Source organism: Micromys minutus (assembly GCF_963924665.1).
Source record: "Micromys minutus genome assembly, chromosome: 1".
In the NCBI taxonomy this organism is placed as follows: Eukaryota; Metazoa; Chordata; class Mammalia; order Rodentia; family Muridae; genus Micromys; species Micromys minutus.
The window spans coordinates 165,662,328-165,680,499 of NC_137969.1; positions in this window are offsets into that span (position 1 = coordinate 165,662,328).

The window sequence follows — 18,172 nt, forward strand, 5'->3', positions numbered from 1 at the left end:
ATAATAATAATAATAATAATAATAATAATAATAATAATAATAATAATAATAAAGGTACTACAAAGCCCCAGGCTGTGTGTGAAAGTGAGTTTGGTCAGAGGCCTATGTCTCAAGGGGTAATAAGAAGTCATGACCCACAGCATGTTGTAACAGACTTCACAAACTCAATGGAAAGTGACTGCTACTTCTTGAATTCCTGCTATATGCACATGCTGGTTATGGCACACTGGTTCCCATAACATAATCCTCCCAAGCAGCAGAGCCCCACACTGAGATTACCCATGATGCATAGCTTCAGAAGCTACGGTTCTGAGGACAACAGGGCCTTGGCCTCAGTGCTGGGTCAAAGAGCAGCAAGGAAGGATTTCAGACCTTCAGGTTCCAAAGCTGGTTTCAAGAGGCACTGCCTAAGAAGTGATGCCATGAGGGACAGGGGTAGACACCCTGCCTTGAGACACTGCGATATACAAGTCTTCAAGAAGTTCAGAGTCATCCTTGGGGGTCTCTCAGCCCTCATACAATCGGCTGGATTGTTGTAATAGATTCACTGGGCTCTGAGAGGCCAAGTGACTTAGCCAAGGCATGACCAGGCACTGAGCAATAGCATTCCCAGTGAATGTTTACATCTGAACAGTGTTCAGAGGCAGCCTTCCAAGTACAGACCAATGCCTGTGTTCAGACCTTGGCTCTCAACTACCTTCAGAGCCACATAGCCATACATCTTCACCTGTAAGTACAGTGAGGTACAAGGGGTAAAAGCATTCTGACTCTTACCTGGCACATAAATGCTGCTTGAGAAAATTTTGATCTGTGTTGAGTTACATACTCCAAGGTAACCTTGAGGAGTATGTAGGACAAGGCTTCCCAACTCTGCAGTTCGTTCACTAGGATTGACTACCATTTGTCCCAACTTTCCCAGAGAAGGAACAAGTATGCCATATCCCTCTAGTTCTCAGATACTCTAAAAGCTGGAGAAACAGTCCTCGGTCACTATAGGCTTTCAAGTGGCCTCTATGGGCCCTTCCTGAAATTTGCCTGTCAGTCTGAAGAGGGAACCAAGAACCAGAGGCTCCTTTGTGTTGATACCCAAATGTGTTTGCTGTTCATGTTAATAACTCCCCAAAATAACTTTTTAAAATACTTATGTGATGGCTGTCTTAAGAGTGGCAATAAAACACCGTAGATGAGAGCAACTGGGGGAGGAAAAGGTTTATTCAGCATATTCACATCCTAGTTCATCATGAAAGGAAGGAAGTGAAGACGGGAACTCAAATAGGACAGGAACACAGAAGCAAGAGCTGATGCAGAGGCCATGGAGGGATGCTGCTTACTAGCTTATTGTTGTGACTTACTCAGCCTTCTTATAGAGCCCAGGACCACCAACACAGGGATGACCCCACCCACACTGGGCTGGGTCCTCACACATTAATCATTAATTGAAGAAAATACTTCACAGCTGACTCTCAAGGAAGCATTTTCTTTTGGTTTAATTTGGTTTGGTTTGAGTAAGGGTTTCAATGGGTAGACTTGGCGGTTCTAGAACTCATTCCATAGACCAGGCTGGACTTGAACTCAGAGAGATCTGGTGGCCTCTGTCTATCAAGAACTGGGATTAAAGGCCTGTGCCACCACCTCTTGACTTGGAAGCATTTTCTTCACGGAGGTTTCCCTCTTTCAGATAGCTCTAGGTTGTATCAAGTTGACACGACCAGCCAGCCCAACTGACCCCCACTCTGCCCTGACAAACACTACTCTGCTACAGCCTGTCATTTTGTTATCCATCTCCAAGATACCACATTAAAACCATAAATAACTTTATAAGTACCCTAGTCTTTACAAATACAAATATGTTGAAATTTCAGTACCTTTAAAACAGTCAATCTGTTTTAAAATCCAAACTCTTTTAAAATCCAAAGTCTCTCAACTAACTGTAGGTGCCAGTAAAATAAAAAAAATAAATAAATAAATTAAATGCTTCTTACTTCATGAGGGAAGAACCAAGGCACAGTCACAATCTGAACAAAGAAAAACCAAACCTCTACAGTGTAAATAACAGAATGCCCCATGTCTGGGATTCACCGAGTGAATCCCTTGATCATAATTATGGGATGGTGGATTTCTGTGCTCCTCGAAGGGGCTTGGGTCACTTCCCCAACTCTGCCCTCTGCAACACACACAGCTTGGCTTCTAGACTCAGGCCGGCTCCACAGATGCTGATGTCCTTGATGGTCACTCATGGTACTGGCATCTCTAAGGCACTGGTGTCTTCTGCAGCCAGACTGCATTTTCACCAGTATCCTTCCCAGGACCTTCATGGTCCCAAGCCTCAGCTTCTCCACATGACTCCTTCAATCTGAGACCTTCAACTGCCACTGAGGCTGCACCTTCACCAATGGCCTTTTCTCGACTCTCACGGTGCCAACCAAGCCTTAGCTGTTCTCCATGACCCCTTCATGCCTTCAAGACCTGGGAGACTCTTCTACTACCAAGTTCATTTGCTAACATGAGGTACAGTCTTGGCCACCAATGGAACACAGGTTCTATGTGCTTTCAGGAAACACTTCCCAGAAGAGTTCACCTCAGTGATGCTGGTCTCTTCTTAATTCCCTCTAATTTCTCAGCTCCACCCAGCCAGCAATGAACATCCCAACAATACCCAGGCTTCCATGTAATAGTTCTTGTGTCCTGTTAGTCCCAGCTGACTCTTCAGCCCCAGCTGACCAGCATAGACCCTTCACACAAGAAGCCTGGTAGTCTTTGCTTCCCTCTAAAATTTCACAAGCCAGGCCTCCACTGGCTCCACTGCTCTCAAACTTCAGTGACACTTCTAGCCCAGAGTTCCAAAGTCCTTTCTTAATTCTCCCAAACACAACAGGGCCAGGTCTGTCATTATCCTGGTACCACTTTGTCTTGGGGTTTCTGTTGCTGAGCTATGCTAAAAGACAGTTAGGGAGGAAAGCGTTTATTTGGCTTACATTGTATAGTCCATCACTGAAGGAAGTCAGAACTCGTGCAGGGCAGAAACCTAGAGGCAGAGGTTGATGCAGAGGCCACGGAGGGATGCTACTTACTGGATTGCTTCCCATGGCTTGCTTAACCTGCTTTCTTATAGAACCCAGGACTACCAACCCCAAAGGGCTGGACCCTCCCCATCAATCAGTAATTAAGAAAATGTGGCACAGTTAGATCTTATGAAGGCATTTACTCAAGCGAGGTTACCTTTTTTCCAGATGACTCTAGCTTGTATCAAGTCGACATAAAACTAGCCAAGACAACAGTTCATTCCTGTAATCCGAGAATTGATGAGGCTAAGGCAACATGGGTATGAGATTAAGACTAGCAAGAACAGGAAGACTATGTGTCAAGTAATATATTTATGTTGGTGAGCCCTACTATGTGCTAACATTTTACAGTCCTCATAGTAGCTGTCATCAGAATGAAGAGGTAGGTACTGATGATGAGAGATTGTGGGAGAGAATCCCTAGAGTACAAAGGTGGGAAGGAAAGGAAGCAGAATTTGAATTCAGGTCTAACCACTCTCATTTGCCACACAAGACCCAGAGGCTTCTCCAGGCCGGAACCCAAGCATCTCCGTTTTTACAAGCCATTCATCTGAGCGTCCCAAGTCTGCTTTTGTTCCTGTTTCCTCATAAACAGCTTCTAACCACATAAATGCCTGAATGCTCTTGTGTCGTGTTGCTGTTGAGCCAAGACAAGTAAGTGTGTAGGTTAGAGCCTCGGCAAGAGCTGGTGACTCAAGAGAATGCTGAGGGCCGCCCGCACTAGATAAGAACCCAGGCACAGAGCTCCTCCTGGGCCACACCAGCAAGCATCCAGTCTACAGCAAAGTCAAGTTGGCAGTAGCAGCAACAGCTGTGCCAGGGAACGGCACCACCCAATCCCCCCCATCCTAATGAGAACGAAAGTAAGCTTAGACTGTCATCCACCCGCCGCAGCAACCAATCACTTCTCCTTGGTACTGAGCGAAGAAATGCCTCTCAGGGTGCCTTTGGCTCTTTACAAACAAAATAAAACAAATCCTTCCTATGGATTTCATTTGCCATTTAATGCAACCTAATGATTTCCAATTGAAACCATATTCATGTTTGCATTGACTTATAAATAGCACATCCATTTTCCACACAATAAAGCCTGAGCATGAACTGGTGATTTTGACCAAAATGCATTAGGTAGCATTAAAGATTAAATAAACACTGTTGCTATGAGTAATGGTTAATGTCCTCTATTTGTCAGTCTATTGAAAATTGATCTCTGGGTATTTTGAACAGGGGTTCCACAGAGTGCATTTTGAACATATTATGAATCATGACTATGTATTAGGACATGGAATGTTTTCCAGGCCGTCAGTGGAGCAGTAAGAAAGACAGAATCTGGGAGAGATAGTAACACACCTGTAATCCCAGTACTGTGGGAGGTAGAGTTGGGAGGATCAAGAGTTCAAGGTCAGCCTGGACTACACAAGACTCTGTGTCAAAAGAAAAAAAAAAAGGACAAAAGGATGAAATAGACCAATTGCTAGAGTTACAATTACAGTAATTACTACCTATTGAATGAATACCTTCTTGGGGCAGTCAAGCTGCTAGGTATGTGATACCCATTACCTCAAATTATCTCAATAAACACCCCTGAAAAGATTACTCCCTGTATGCACACTGGGAGATTCATTTGCCATAGTTAATGTTGTCACTAAGACTCTTATCAGGGATGTTACGGTTTGAATATGAAAACTGAATTAGAAATTTCAGGTTTCTTTGGAAACTCAGTTGTGTGCTGTGATGTTTGTCTTGTGAGCAGATGTTTTGCTGAAGCAGGCACATGAGAGGGTATGTGGTGTTTGCTAAGAGTAGAAGTAGAACTCTCTAGACATTTCGCTTTTCACAGTGAGACAGTGCTGCTGTTATACCTTGTTTCCTTGGTCTTCACTGATCCTCATTTGTTACACCAAAGACCTTCTTGTGGTATTCTGGCTGCTTCTTACCCCTGCTGAGTCATGCTGATGTGGCAGATCTTTACAGTTTCTGCTGGATGAAGCTGATGCTCCTGGTTTGTATTTGGTGCTTGCTATTGGATTGAATTGCTGATATCATGGTAACAAAGATTGGAATCACCCCCAAAGAACTACTAAATAAGTTCACAACCCCCTCTGTGTGGAGAGCGGGTGTGGCGGCAGTCCAAAGATGGCGCTTGGGACTCTGGCCTAGTCTTGTAACTAGCACCTGACTGCCTCCTGCCCCCCCAGATTAGCCACTCCCACCGTGCGAGCTGCGCAGGCGCATCCTTGATGTGATATCAGGCCAGATGACTCGGACCTATGAACTGCAGCCACGCAACATGGACTGAGGAGGTGAAGTTGAGCGAGGATAAAAGGGACTGCGATTGGGGGTGGAGAGGACAGAAAGAGAAACAGAAAGAGAAAAGAGAGAGAGAAGGAGAGAGAGAAAGATTTTCACTTGCATGCTGTAAGGTTCCTGAATAAACCGCTTTGAGAAGAACGCTGTGTTGTCACTCCTTTTCTGCTGGTCGGAGATGGTAGCGACACCTCTGTCCTAGTAACCATCTTTCTCCCCTACCTTTCCCAGTGGGTTAGAAGGGAGGCTGAAGTATCAATGAGCCTAAATAAAGTAGGCTTTGAAAAATCTAAGCCTACAATGAACTGCCCCCCCTCCCCCACACCATAGGCACATGTATTTTGGTCTTTAGTCGGTGATGCTAATTTGGAAAGATGTTGGAAAGCTTAGAAGGTAGAAGTCCTAGCAGGAGAAAATGGGCCCCTGGGGCGTGTCTTAGAAGGTTATAACTCTTCCTCTTCCTCTGCTTCCTGTCTACCATAGGCTCTCACCACCAGGATTCTTTATTGTCATGATTGCAAAATCACAGAGCTGAATGATGGATCACACTGTCTGAAATCAAGAGTCAAATCCCAAATCTTCTCCTTTTAGATACCCTCTCATGTATTCTGGCCATGGCAATAAGAAAAATGAGGAATACAAGAATACTCGATGTTCTTTGCCATAATTTTTTCTAGGTTGAGAAAGTTTTCACATGCACTCTGCAAGTGAGAGTGGAGCCCAGTCAGAGAAATAAGTGATCAATTGTTTTCTCTCTACTCCTTTTGTCTTCTTTCCTTTCCTCCTACTTCTAACAGAAACAATGTAAGAGAGAAAGGGTTTGTTTTAAAGGTCTGCTTCATGACAGGGAAGACAGACCAGCAGGCAGAGAAAGCCTAGTGGCAGGACCAGGAAGGTGGCTGGCCACATTGTATCTGTTCTCAGGAAACAAAGAGTGAACAGGAAGTAGGGCCAACCCATAAAATCTTAAGTCCCAGTTCCTAGTAGCACACTTCTTCCAGTGTGGCTCTGCCTCCTAAAGGTTCCACAACCTTTTCAAATGTGTCACCAGCTGGGACAAAGTCTTCAAAATACATGAGTCTCTGGGGGCATTTCATATTAAACCATGGTACTACCTTTGGTCTTGCTTACTCTTGGATGATTTACCATCCTTCTTTCCCATGTACCTTTCAAGTACCCCAAATTCATGCCTCATGTTGTCTCTTTGATGTGAGGGGTCTTCATATCTTGGAACCGACCAGGCAAGGCAAACCTTGACACTTTTCAGTACAAAACAGTTGGACAGACCCAGGCTGAGGTACCCCCGGGTGTATACCCTGAAAGGGTACCTGACCTGAGAACAAGAAACAAGCTCTAGAGCAGTGGCTCTCAACATGGAGGTCAAAATTCCTTCGGGGATCACATGTCAGATCTCTGACATATCTTATCATAAGAGTAGCAACATTACAGTTACGGCGTAGCAATGAAATAATGTTACGGTTGAGGGGATCGCTGTAACATGAGAAACTGTATTAAAGGGTCTCAGTTGAGAACCACTGATCTAGAAGCTTCCAACTCCATGCGATGAGAGGGAGGGGAGGAAGAATGTGATGTCTTGGGCAAGGGGCAGCCTTGAGAGGTATAAGCTGACAGAGTGACACTGTCAGATGAACACAGAAGCCTATAAAATGTTACTAGCAGGAGTTGTTTCAGCAGAAATCTTTGAAAGCCGCTTCACCATGTATGGGAAGTATCTGTCTTCATCTCAGCATGTTGCATCCAGAACAGCCTTTGAACCAGGAGCTTTCCTGATTCATGAGGAAGTCAAAGCAAGGAGCATTATTTCTCTTAGATGCCTCTGCTAAGTGGTCCCTATTTCCGTGTGTGTGTGTGTGTGTGTGTGTGTGTGTGTGTGTGTGTGTGTGTGCATTCATGTGAATTCCAAAGTTCACCTTCAGGTATAATTCTTCAGAAAAAAAAAAAAAAAAACCTTAAAGATTTCTATTGCTAACATTTCAATTTCCTTCTGTCCTTCCTCGAGTCTAGTCTACAGGCAATGAGGATTGCTGCTCTCCCAAGGGACTTCCACTGTGGTCTAGAACAACCTGTCCCCATGAGGAATGGCTTTCACAGTGGACAGGGTGTCAGTTACAGTTGCGCATAGGCATCTGTATTAGTGTTTTTCATGCCGTGTGGCTACACAAACCACAGCAGCAGACAGCCCCAGGAGATACTGGAGCCTCACCTGCCCCCAGCCTCCCAGAAGGAGCTCAGCATTCCCTCCAGGGCCAGCATCGGAATCCGTACCATAGGAACTAAAGGAAAAACATCGCCGCTGTAACTGTTCCAGCTGCTGCCTAGTCAGTACTCAGAATGGGACTGTGCAAGATTCCCACGGGACGTTGGCATTATCTAGATTTAAGGGTCCAGATCCTGAGACGATTGAGCTGCTCACAGTCACATGATAGATAAGAATTAGCCCTAGGATTTGAACCCAAGTCCAGCTGCTTCTCCTGCTTACGTATGCCTGATGCCTGTTTCTGATAACATTGCTGATGACATAACTCATCCCCATCCAGTCTCAACTAACTTTTCCCGCCTGCTAATTCAGCAACGAGCCAACACTAAGAACTCCACAGCCCCGCCTTGTAAACACAGTGCAGTCAGAATGGTGGATCCATTCAAGCTTAGGACCAGATTTAAATCCGGGGTGTTGTGGAATGCCTAGTGGCCTCAGTATTAAAGAGATGGAGACAGGAGGACCCCTTGGGATCCCTGGCCAGTCCTTCTCACCGACTGGTATGTCCCCGGTAAAAGTGAGAAACCTTGTATTAAAAAAGTTAAGAGTATGGCATCTGAAGAATTACACCTAAAGGTGAACTTTGGAATTCACACACACACACACACACACACACACATACACACACACACACACAGGAGGTGGGGGTGGGTAGAGGGGAGGTAGAGAGGTATAGGTAAAACTCTGAAATGATAACATGGTTGTGAGAGGACTCAGTAGAGTCAGAGCATTTGCCACCAAGCTTGAGCTCCCGAGTTGAATCCCTGGGACCTACACACAGTATAAAGAGAGAAGTGACACCCACAAACTATTTTCTGAAGTCCGCGTGCAAGCTTTGACATGCATGTCCATGCACACGCACATACATAAAAGTAAAACAAGGTATAATAGTCCTTTGCTGAGTGACCATTGGGGTCAGACACTGCTTCTTCACCTGTGGTCTTATTCTAGTTTCCCTGGAAGAACCTTTCCTACATCATCATGCTAAAGGTGAACTAGACATGAAACAGTTGGGGTGAGCGGCTTATAGTGCCGTGACACATGTATTCGAAGGCCAGCACTCAGAGCCAGGGCCATTTTCTTTCCACCACAGAACAAGCTGGGGAGAGGAAGTGAAGCTAACCCATGGCCTATAGGCAGGCACTGTAGGTTCTGTTCCTTAGGGAAGGGAGGTTCCAGTATGTATTCTTGACTGGGGTCACTGGAGCTGGGTCTCAATTCTGAGGAATATTTCACAGACCTGAGGCAAAGTTGTACCTCAGCCAGTGAATGGTAGGAACCAAAAGGGGCCAATAAGGAGGATAGCAGCTTAGCCCATTATCCATCTCACTAGGAAAATAAGAAACCTCCTGGGTGTCTGCCCACTGTCTGCAGCTCTTATCCCACATTATGCTGTCAATACAAACCCTTGAACACAGAAAGTCCAGGTACACGTTTTACCCCACAACCCAGAACAGGCCTAGCTGCAGAGCTTTGCAGTTCTCTGGGCATCTCTCTGTCTTCTAAAATGCAGTATGTAAGGAACCAGTTGCTTTTACTGGAGGCTCTTGAGACGGACTCCCTAGGCCTGAGGTGACTGTCAGTTCTGTCTTAGAGAAGATCTAGATGCAGAGGTCAGCCCTTGGATCCCTGCCTGACCCTGTCCTTCTGTTCTTGAGAATTGAGAGCATCTGTTCATGTCCTGGGAACTGAGAGGGCACAGTTAGCTGGTCTTCCTCCCGGGCATTTCTGTTAGATTAATCAATCTGTCCATGGGTGAAGGGCATGAGGCTGAAAGCAAGAGAGGAGAACCCAGAAGGCTGGTAATTCAGGAGAAGTGTGGTCTGGCCACCCATCCTTCCCTGTCATCTTTTCTCTCTAAATTGGTCTTCTTGTGCCACAATTCAGCTTGGAGGTTTTTGTTTGTCATTTAGATGTTTTTGGTGTGTGTGTATAAATGTTTCTGCTCCACATGCATGCCAAGTGCAAGCAGAGGTCAGAGGGTATGGGATCCCCTGAAACTGAGTTACAGATGGTCGTGAGCTGCTATGTGGGGATAGTCAGCATGAAGATATGATGCAGAGGGACATCGTGACACCATTTTGCCCCCAAAGACTGGAGAAGAAGAAAGTCCCTGAGTGCGTGCATGCTCACATGAACACACACACACACACACACACACACACTTTTCAGCACAGAATGAAACACTTTTCTCTTACCCTCAGGCCTCCCCTCCTGGCTCTACTGTGTCCCTCCTTGTTCCCTGCTGGCCTCACCCTACCCACCTATGCAATGCTATGTCCCCAGGGGACCTGAAACCTGACGCTAAAGCTGGAATGGGCTTTGTCCTCAGTAGAGAACAACAGACATCTTCCTGGCAGCCTGGTTCCAGTCCCTAATGTCATAGTCTCCTACTCAACACTCCATAGAAGGAAAAGAGAAGAGCCTTCATGGCTTGGGTCCCAGGGCCTTCTGAAACACACACACACACACACACACACACACACACACACACATCCCTACACATCTTTACACCTTTACACCTTTTCTAGACTGAGGGCTGGGTTTAGCCATTTCTAAGTTCTTTCCAGTTCACAAACTGGAAGCCGGGTTCCCTGGTTACCATGAGCATGCAGCCTGTTAGCTCAGCAGGCTTTGAGAATGTAGCCTGACTGGTATTGTGGGAACACTGTGGCTTCCAAGCCTCACAAGAAAAAGAATTCCTGGGTGAGATTTCCTAGAAGGCTCCTTGCCAAAGGGCTTCTTGGCCATGAGAAGCAAGTCCCCAAAGGTTTCCGTAACTCACCCACACCACTTTAATAAAAAAAGATCCCTTTAGAACTTCAAGCTCTAATACCTAATCAGAAGAGAGGGAGACGATGATTCCTCATGTAGAAATTTAAACATTTTCTTAAGTTTTGTTTTCATACAATTTTTTTCCTTTTATGTTTTAAGCAAAGAAACATTTAACAGGGTACACAAAAGTCTTGTTGTGATGTTTTGTTTAATTCTAAAAATGTGACTTGAAATTGAGTTTTAAAAATGTTTCCCATCAATAAGCATGATTGATTTCTATGATATTCTATGGATTGATTTCTTTCCGTTTATAGACCAGCTTCAGACTCTGCCGATTCTACACATGACACCAGCTCACTTTTAATCATAACACCCAAAATATATAAAAGTGTATAACGTTAGTGCTTACACACAGAGGGACACAAACAAATGCCAACCATTGATCGGCTTGTTCCCCCCTCCGCCCCCAAACTACTACAGCATGCTGGAGTGATTTCAACGTTCCTCTGTGAAAACACACCTTGACTTCCATCACAAGGTACTGTCTGGCTCCATTATGCAGACGGTCTTTCACTGGGTACAGCAATGTCCGTTTATTGGTTTTAATTCCGTCTCCCTTTTATTAAAGGTGTTACTGGATTGCTCCTGGCAGTGCAGTCCCAGACAAGACAGGCTCTGCCTTACAATACATATCCTTCCAATTTTAGTGACACAAAGCTTTTAAAAAAAACCTAAGATAGAAACTAAGGCCCAGAGAGGGAGCAGCCTGTCTAACACCATCATAAGCAAACTTGCAAGAAAAAATAGGAGTAGAGAACTCTGGTATCCTAGCTGCTGGTAGTGGGTGATTTGTACCACCAAAACCTTCTCAAATTTTAAATAAATAAATAGCAACTTCTTCCATGGGTCCATTTATCTAGGGCCCATAAAAGCCTATTTCTTCCTTTATTTTCTTTTCCTTTATATTGGTCTTAAGACCCATTTTCTTTTATTTTTTTAAAAAAAGATTTATTCTATCATTTTTTAGTGTGCATGTGGTGTGTGTGTGTGTGTGTGTGTGTGTGTGTGTGAACATAGATACTGATTCTGGCTAGTGCTAGAATTATAGTCAGTTATAAACTACCTGTTATGAATGCTGAGAACCAAACTCAGGTCCTCTATGAGAACAGAACAAGTTAAAACTCTCTAGTTCCTGGGAGCCCTTTTCATGTTGTCTTTACTACTTGTTTGCAAACATTTACTGCTTTTTAACACAGAAATCATTAGTGTTTAGTGTATAATATCAAAGAATTCCTATTCTGACACTAGAGTTGCTCAGCTATAGGACTCTTAGTCTGAGACATCTGGTATACCTCATACTTTGTCTTCAGACACATCCCTGTGTCATTGGCTACCCAGCTGGCTGTTCCTTTTAGCAAGACACTGCACAAAAAAGATTAGATAATTGCCATGAGTTCGAGTCTATCCCAGTCTGTAGAGTGAAGCCTTGTCCTAAAAACCAAAACCAAAAAAGCAAAAAAAAAAAACAAAAAAAACAAAAAAAAACAATTAAACAAACAAAACTCCTAAAACTATGGAGATAAAAGATCATGATGGTGTTTCTTTTCCTATAAGAAAGCTTTCCCAGACATCTTTCTTCCCCAGTCTCACAGTGTCTTCTAACTCATACCCCTTTCCCCTCCCAAATAAATATAATCACAACTATGATGCCATTTTATAAAGTGCACTTTGAAAGAGCAAGGTATAACTGCTCAGGTGTTATGAGTACAGTGCTGGGGTAAGGCAACTGGACGTAGTAAAGACAGTGATAGAATTTACTTTGGTCAAAGAAGACATAGTGAGTAGCGGTGGTGAAGCAGGGAGCAGCCTGAAGCAGAGTCTGAAAAGCATTGTGATCGATTTTAAGTTTAGATAGTATCATGCCAGCCATGGGGGCTATGGGGCATATTAAACAATAAGCAAATAATGAGACTCGTCTTTAGAATTTTTATTTAGCATTTTTTAAGTTACTAAAATAATAGGCAAAGCTGACTATGTCAGAACATACTTCTGTACTTGGGAAGCAAGGTTAATGTGAGCACAATGCCAACCTTCCCTACGTAGTAAGAATGTGTCCCAAGATGGGGTGGGCAAAGAGAGAAAAAAGAAATAAAGTGAAAAAGGTCTATATATAAAACCCAGTTTATATAGCACTAGCACAATAAAGCCATGGGCTCAATAAACTCAGATGTATTGATACAGGCCTGTAATCAATACTCAGAATACAGAGGGAGGAGAATGGTTCAATGCCAGGCTCAGGTACAGAGTAAGTGTGATGCCAGCCTAGGCTGAGACCCTGCTTCAAATAATAATCATAATTTTTTAAAAAGTACCATATGACAGTGTTAGCAGATAAAATTACACAGAGATGAGTTAAGAAAAGGCAGTCTGGGCTGCAGAGAAAGATGGCTGCTCTTCCGGCAGACCCAGGCTTAATTCCCAGCACCCATACGGCAGGTCATAACTATCTGTACCTCCTGTTCCAGGGATTCTAACACCCTTCTACAGACATACACATTATTTGAAAAGAAAAAGAAAACAAAAAACTAATCTGTCTCCTACCCAATCTTCCCTTCTTTCCCACCCTACGTAACTGCCATTGACATCCTGACATGTCCTAGATTTTTTTAAATAGGGACTTTTCCTTAATTTCAACATTTGCAACATATGAATCTTATGGAGATGCTTGGTTTATAATAGAAAAAGAATCACACCATACGGTTCACTCAGTGACATGGTACATTTAGCTCTATATTTTATTTTATCAAAAATCACTGTTCTCCCACTGTCTCTAGGGGAGATATGTTTACACATATAATAGTTGGTCATGTTACATATACTAGGTAATTATTATTAACATCGTGTTTGAGAAAGGCTTTATGTAGCCCAGGCTGGCCTTGAACTCAAGTCCTCCTGCCTCAATCCTCACGGGTGCTGGGACTATATGACAGTGCCCTTTGCTTGGCTTTGAGTGTTGAGCATGTTAGGACTCTCCCTTGACACACAAAATAAGCCAGAGGCAGGAGGAAAATGGCAGCTTGGTGCCTTAGTTAGGTTTTCCATTGCTGTGAAGAGACATCATGACCAAGGCAAATCATATCAAGGTAAACATGTAATTGAGGCTGGCTTCACTTTCACAGGTTCAGTCCATTATCACACTTGTCTGGAAGCATGACAGTGTGCAGGCAGACGTGGTGCAGGAGAAGGAACATCTTGCTCAGAAGGTAACTAGAAGAAACTGTCTCATGGGCAGCTAGGAGGAGAGTCTGAAAGTCCCCCCCCCCCCATGGTAACACACTCACTTCAACAAGACCACACCCACTCCGACAAGACCACACCCACTCTGACAAGGCCACACCTCCTAATTGTGCCACTCCCTGGGCCAAGCATGTTGAAACCATCAAACCTGAAGAGACTATTGTTGATTCCCAATCAAAAGCTATCAGAAGATGGGTGGCGTGGATAAGGCAGTGCTGTGGCAAAGGGAGATTAAAAGCAGCCTGGAGTATTCCAGTGACAAATGGATTCTGAGCATCATAGTTTCAAAGAGACACCCAGCCACTTTACGAGGCAAAATGACCCAGGAACGAGAGGCAGGTTCTATAGGTGGGTGGTCTTGGGTGAGTCACTTGAATTCTCTGAGCCACACTTTTCAATTTGTAAAATACGGTTATTTCTTTTATATAGGATCCCTGAGGGCACTTTTTAAAAATGTCTGGTACAGATGGTGCCTTATCCTAAGCCTAGCACGTCTCAGATACTTAGTAAATACTTGCAACAAGTGTCACTGCCCAAGGATCCCACAGATTCCCTCTTCACACACCCCTCCCTAGATCACATAGGCCACTAATCTTAAATCAGGGGCAGAATATAGCCAGGAATAGGTTTAAATGTGGACACTCAGTGAGGGCCACCAGTGCTTTCAAGATATACTAATGGGATCTAATTGTCACTTGCGCTCAATTATGACCAACCCAAAATTCTAAGGAAAAACATTTCACAAGGTTGGGTACTATGAAGTTTCTCTGTGCACACACAGCAGAGGGTCATAGGCTCTCAGTAAGCGATAGATCTCCTGCTGGGAAGAGCAGGTCCTGGGGGGCCCCAGGGGTCCCAGGCTGGTAGAATCACCAGGAGGAATGGCGGATGAGGGACAGTGAAGGTGGCTTGTGGTTCTAAGACTCTGGGAACTAGACCTCAACAAGCGGCTGTGGGGAGCTTCCCAAGAAGCGGGTCCTTCTTTCTCTCTCACAGGCACAAACACAGATAGAGACATAAACAGGTACACACACACACACACACACACACACACACACACACACACACACAGACACACCCAAGCACACTAACACATACACACATACAAAGATACGCATAGGAACATGGACACACATACACACAGATGGAGGAGACACACACACAAGAACACTCAAACACAAATGGAGACACACATGATTACAGATGTACATGTAGACATACAGACCAACAAAACAGGCCTTCAAGAAAAAAAATTCCAGATGGGGAGGAAAGGCAGAGAATTAGGAAGGAAGAGGAGATGTGGTGGAGAATGGAGAGAGAGGAGGGGAAGAGGGAAAAGCAGGGAGGGAAAGAACACAGAGCTCAAAGGGGCCACACAGGACAGCCCACCCAGGCCTCCGAGGGCAGATGGAGTGTAGACCTAACCCTGCCCTCCCTCTGCCTGTTATTTCAAAGGACTACAACCTTCAGGTCACTCCCACTCAGCAACTCCTAATGTATGCCTTTAAAGGTGTTGGATTGGATAATCCCACTATGGGAACCAGAGGAGACTGCCAGGGGTACGATGACCAGGTGGGGTACACTGGAACTGGGGCACATTGAGAAAAATATCGTGAAGCATGCCAGGAAGGGAGAAGGAGACTTTGGAGAGAGCCTCTCTGGGGCCCCTGCCTGCAACCCTGCCTGGAGGCTGGGAGCCCTCAGATCTAGAAGGCCGTGGCAGCGGCGGCGGTGGCGGCAGCAGCAGCCGCTGGCCAGCCTGGTTTCCCTCAGCTACAGACAGCCTGGCTCCAGGCCCACCTCCTGGTGCCCTGGGTCTGACATCTTCTGGGCAGAGCCACGGTGCCCCGGGAGCCATGTGGATGGTGTTAGTAAACACGCTTTCTTGCGCCCAGCCTGGCAAGGTCTGTGGGCAGCGGGAGGGCGTAGAGCTGGCAGCTCCCACGGCTGGGCAGTAGGACGGGAGGGTGGACAGGCGGGCAGACGGGCGGGCAGGCCGCCCTGCACAGCCAAGCCAAGGCCCAGAATGGAGCAGCTGCTCCTGTCACCATGGAGACGGAACTGAACAATGAGCAGCCAGAGCTGCGGCATGGCTGCCTGGCACTGCGGCCACACTCCCACCAGGTCCTCACACCTACACACAGGAGCTCCATGCACTCACATTCGTGTATGCCTGCATGCATGGACGTACGTGCACACGTGTACACACAGGCATACAGAGTTCCAGGAAGGAGAAAGAAATGGAGAAAGGGGGGGGCGGGGGTTAAGGACAGAAGAATCTACAGAAAAGGAAGGAGAACGTGAGACGAGGCTCAGCCTTAGTGTTGCAAAGTTGCACAGAAAAAAAATCTCACCTTTGATTCTGGCTAAAAATACCTTTAAAAAAAAAAAAGAAAAAAAAGGCAGCTTTGCAGAGGGTCATGTGGTGCCCTGGATTCTTGTGTAACAGGAAAGCTGAAAGGGTTCTAATTAGCAAAAGGCATCTTGAGTCAAATCACCTTCCCCCTTGACAGGGGTTGCTGAGAGACCCTCACGAAGCTGTTAGTCCCAGGAAATGAGGATACATTGTTAAAAATGAACCTGAATCCCCTGTGATTTCTCTCTCTAAGACAATGCAGAGAGGAGGCTGGCTGGCTCAGCCACGGGCTGGAGATGAGTCCGAGAAAGACCCCATCTGAGTCCTTTAAGAAAAAGTAGCCAGTGGCATTCCGAAGTGGAAGGTGGGTGGGCATCAGCTTGTAGTGTTCATGGGCACTTTCTGAGCATCTTCTCTATGCAAGTTGCCCTTCTGTGGACTGATGAACTCTTACGCCCAGGAGCGCTCAGATCCCGAGAAATTACTCGCTCCTGCTACTCAGTAGAACAAACAGAAACAAATACTAATGCTGGGGAAATAGAGGCAGGAGGATTACCATGACTTCAAGCCCTGTGTGGGTTACAAAGTGAGACCTTGTCTCAAAAACACAACAACAACAAAAAAAAAAAGTCAAAGAAAGAAAAGAAATGGGGAGGGGAGGGGAGGGGCAGGGGGAGGGGAGGGGGAGGAGAGGGGGAGAGGGAACCAGCAGACATAGGCATAGACAGACATCTCCTACTTCTCCCTGCCAGCCTGGTATCTGCAATGGAAACTCAAGTCTGCTCCTCTCAGCATCTCTGTCCAGGGGCTGACTGAGCCTGTATCTCATCATTATCTTAACCTCCCAATGGGCTACTTATTTTTTCCCAGGCTTTGCCTGTTTCTCTTCTTCCTTCTGAGCAGGTGAATACCCTGAGAATATATGTATCCTGGAGGCCTGCTGGATTCTTTTAGTGAAAAATAGGAAGACTTCCCAGTCGAACTGGTGCTACTGTCTACACCAACTTCTAGTTCAGAAAAAAAAAAAAAACAAAACAAATTCTCAGAAGACTCTCTGGACATAATGCTGCCACCAAGATGGAAAGCCCATAACTATGACAGCCAAGTAGTTCAGGGGTCCAGGGCTGAGGATAGAAAGTGGGGATGTAAAGGCCTGAACATATCTCTAGGCACAGAGTTTTAAAGGAGAGTACAGAAAAGAAGCAAGAGGAACAGGGCACACTGGGAACAAGGGAAGGCTTGAAAAGGAAAAAAGAAGCCTAGGTTGAAAGAGAAGCCTATGGCTCTGAATCTGGAAAATGGATCCGGAATTAGCAGGTTCCAAGCATCTCCACATTGGATGCACACAGTATTACCCATCTTCACCCTCCCAGCACCGACTCTGGGAGGCATCATGACAGATGAACAGCAGTAGACATTAAAAACACAGAAGACCGGAGCCAGGCTCTTTCCCCAACGTCTGCATCCCCTCCCCTCTCAGTATCCCTTCTAGAAGCTTCTCAAGCTCCAGGAAGCCATCTGCACTGGCTCAGACGTAGCAGAGAAGGAATTAAAACGTGAGAGGAAAGATCAGAGAGAGAGAGAGAGAGAGAGAGAGAGAGACTTGCTCCCCCTCAAGGACCGCTTTAAGTAGATGAAGAAAGGGCAGGCAATTTTTAATCATCATGAATTGTTTAAACTTCTGAATCTGTCTTCTTCGAAGCCTAGGCAGCACCCATTCTAGCTGCTACTCAGCAGCCGTCCCAGTTTAGGACAGCCAGGACACCTTGGTCCACCTACCCCCAACTGTCACACACATTTCCTGGACCCTTCGTAGGTCCTCCCAGGGTCCTTGCAAGGCCAGGCCAGCAGGACCCTGCTTATCTAAGGAGATCTGACAAGACTGCAGCCCTGGGGGTATGGCTGCTGGCGAAACATATGGTACATCGTAAATAGGACTTCCTTTTAGGAAATGAGCTGCTGTAATTAAATCCCCATTCTTTTTTTTTTTTTTTTTTTTTTTTTTTGTAACATACACACAGAGACAAATAGATCTTTATCCTTGGGAAGCTCTGAGGAGAAAAGGCTTGTGGGAGCTGAGATTCTCAACTTTTTTTT